This window comes from Rhea americana, unplaced genomic scaffold, assembly GCF_003343005.1.
Source record: "Rhea americana isolate MKP2758 unplaced genomic scaffold, rheAme1 scaffold_6, whole genome shotgun sequence".
Classification (NCBI taxonomy): Eukaryota; Metazoa; Chordata; class Aves; order Rheiformes; family Rheidae; genus Rhea; species Rhea americana.
Window position 1 is genome coordinate 12,769,686 of NW_028186756.1, and position 3,394 is coordinate 12,773,079.

The following is a 3,394-nucleotide window of genomic DNA, read 5'->3' on the forward strand; positions in this document are numbered from 1 at the left end:
TGCTAACATTCCAGTTTCTAGTAGATTGCAGATAAGCTTCTAGTGCTTTAAAAACTGTGTTTTATTTCTAGCAAACAGATGAAATTACTGTAACATATTTTCATTTTTTCCAGTTACACCATTCCTTTTATATCTGCTCTTACTAGTCTCACAATAGCACTGATAAACAATAGTGCAGTGTGGCATATGTGTGATATTGTATAATAATTGCACTCCCACACAAGTAATTTCAGGGTGTGCAGAACTTATTTTTTTTATAATTTCTTATAAATCAACATTGTAATCAGTTTTATATGAGAGACAAAAGTAGACGTGATCCTACTTATTGTACTACTTGTTAAGTTTATGCGGTGATTTATTTTAATGAAAATGTCACAAATGTAATTTATTGCAATGGTAGAGTTTGACTTTGACATTGTTATTGAATACATATCCGCATGTAAGATTTTTCTGGCAGAAACTTCTCTAAGCCAGAACTGAGAGAAAACAAATTCAGAGAAATAAAGTTGTGGTACCTCAGATCTTCAGATGCTAAGTCATGCGTCTATAGTCTTTTCTTAATCAGAATCAGTTTTCAGAGGCAAACAATCAGCTCAGTTGCCTGAGATGTCCATATGGCAAAGTTAGGTCATCTAATCTGCCATTAGGGAGAATACCAGTTCTGGTTTTAATACTTACATGAAGAATATTTGTGTATCTCTATATTAATGACAGTCATTCTCTCATAAGTTTTTCTCCTTTTAGAGCTTTTGCACATGCCAATCACCACTAGCATCTTTTGTGGAAGCTGAAGTTGGTCAGCTGTTAAGAAACATCAATTTTCTTACCATTGTATTAGTTAGTTTCCTGTCTGTGTTTATTTTTTATTTCATGCTCTGCACACATTTCATGCCTTCTGATTTGTTATAACAGCAAATATAATTTGATGCTTCTCTAATCAGACCTCACAACAAATTACTTGTGCTTAGTTTTTCTTTTCTAACTACAAAGCTCTTATAAAAATGTTGCACAAATTTTTAGTTTAGTTTAATATCAGGAAACAAAAACATAATAATGCTTTGTTTGCTTCATTTGCTGGAATCAGGTAGAGGGAGGAACATGGTGCATAGAAAGAGAAGAGGAACAAGAAGAACAATATTTAACCAAAGTGATAAATGCAAATCCTTCTGTTATCCTGAATTAAAAAGTGTTCCCCTAAAAGGTAATTTGAACAGTGGCTACATTACAGTGTCAAGTACAAAACCTTCAATGGAGAGCAATTGTCTCAACTAATCTAATTGTCAGTAGGGAGGGGAAGTAGAAAACTATGTAAAACAGTCAGAAGCTGAAAGGCTTTGCCCTTTTCCAAAAGAATAATATAGTACAGCATTGAATAATGGTTTTGATCACAGTATGGTTGAGGTTTGAAGGGACCTCTGGAGATCATCTAGTCCAACCCCTCATTTTGATTCCCGTTTAAATTAGAAATTCAGTTTGTTCGTATAAGCTCCCTACTCTTTTCTTACTATTCTCTCAATTCTTCTGGGTGACATTGAATGATAAAGTAGAATTTGCTTAGAAGAATTTTCTTAAATCTAGATGGAAACACGTCTAGAATGATGTATATAATGTATATTGCTTTTATTAATAAGTGCCATGTATCGAAGTGCAGGTTAATTAAGTTTTATACTTAGAGATGTGTCAATGCCAAAAGCACTCCATCCACAGTTAGTGTTTCCTGTTGTAGGACCTGACATACAGAATTGTTAAGCTAACTGAATTGTGTTGTGATTACAGCAACACAGGGCAATGAAAATAGAATTGGCAGAACAAAAGATACTTTTAAAATATGTGATTTATATCATTTGGAACCACCCTGAGAAAATGGCATATGCTATTACTAGTGCTAGTTAATAATTCATAATTATATTTAAATTGGGATTTGTCTACCCCGTTAAAAAAATGTTCTGGGTTTATCATCATACCCAAGAGTAGTGATGGTGAAGAGCTGGGTCCTTATTTAGTTTATGAAAAACTGGGCAAAGTGTCAGTTTCATAACTTAGCTTTAGTGAACAATATGTCTCCTCAAAAGATAATTAAATAAAATAAATTATCCTATTTTGAAATCATCTTTTAAAGAGAAAAGTTGTCTTTTACTCAGGATTATCAAAATATATCTACATTATGACCTGAATACCTGTCTAAAGATTTTAGAGGTCTGATCTGGTGAGAACCACATGCTTGAAAGTTCTATTTTTCTGTAGCTTCATGATAGTATTAGTCATGAAGCTGGATATATTCAATATGTTTCAAGCACTTATACACACACAGATATACGTATAGCATATCTGACAGTGTGTATATAATGTAGACATATGAAACACAATTCTTTGGAGTAGCAAGCAAATCAAGATGTTTTTCTCAAGAGATAAAGAGTCCGGGTTTTCACCTTTCTTACTCTGTGCATTCTACATAGGCAGAGTCCCCTAAGAGCGGATTAATTTGTATAAGCCAAATAAAAAAGTTGAAAAGTACATTGTAAATATTACAATATTCTATAAATGTTACAATTAAATAAATGTTTTACATGCAGTCAAAACGTTGCTGAACATAGGGTACTTACATTTGCAATTAAATTAGCTTTAAGAGGTTTACTTTTTTGTAAACTGGAATCGTAGAATTGGTAAGGTTGGAAGGAGCCTCTGGAAATCATCTAGTCCAACTGTCAAACAAGTGGTCCATATGGGAATCGAACCCATGACTTTGGCATTATTAGTACCACACTCTAACCAACTGAGCTAAACCTTGACACCCATTGTAAGTTGTAAACTATGTTCTGTAAACTACAGACCTGTATACTAGTTCATACATTAAGTACACCATAGATTCATAACATATTTGAATCAGAAAGATCTACTGGCCTGTATGAAAATGAAAGCAGTTATAGGGAGGATTCTAGTGGAATTATTTTGTTTAGTTCATTTTGCAAAAACAGTTTGGAGAAAAATGATGCCAATTTTTGTTTCTAGGGCAGTGAAAACTCCCAGTACTTGAGTGAGAGCTCTGAATCTGCCATGTTTTGAATAAATATATAGTTCTAAGAAACCCTAGTCATATTAGCAGAAATATTAGCAGAAAAGCATTATCTCTCTGTGTCCAAATTTATCTGTGCATCTTTTAGAATAACACCTTGTTCACAGGCTCACAGGAATTCATGTTCCCTCATTACTCAGATACCTACAAATCACATTCTTGCACTTGGTAATGCTTATATTGTCTGTATTCTTTCTCTCTTTCACTGTGTAGGAGTTTAATCCTCTCTTCATTGTCTAAAGTTTTCAGCCTAAAAAACTACCTTTTAAAAATACGTAGAAAATACAATTACATCTGAGACAGTTTTTTTCAAAGACTTTA

The 3,394-nt window shown here is 33.2% G+C and overlaps 1 non-coding gene across 1 annotated transcript; it reads right to left on the reverse strand.

Annotated features, from left to right (window-relative positions):
* Positions 1-2,714: 2,714 nt before the first annotated feature.
* On the reverse strand, positions 2,715-2,785 carry TRNAI-AAU (transfer RNA isoleucine (anticodon AAU)). Its single transcript has one exon. It is a non-coding gene; the product is annotated as a tRNA-Ile (tRNA).
* Between the last annotated feature and the right edge of the window lie 609 nt (positions 2,786-3,394).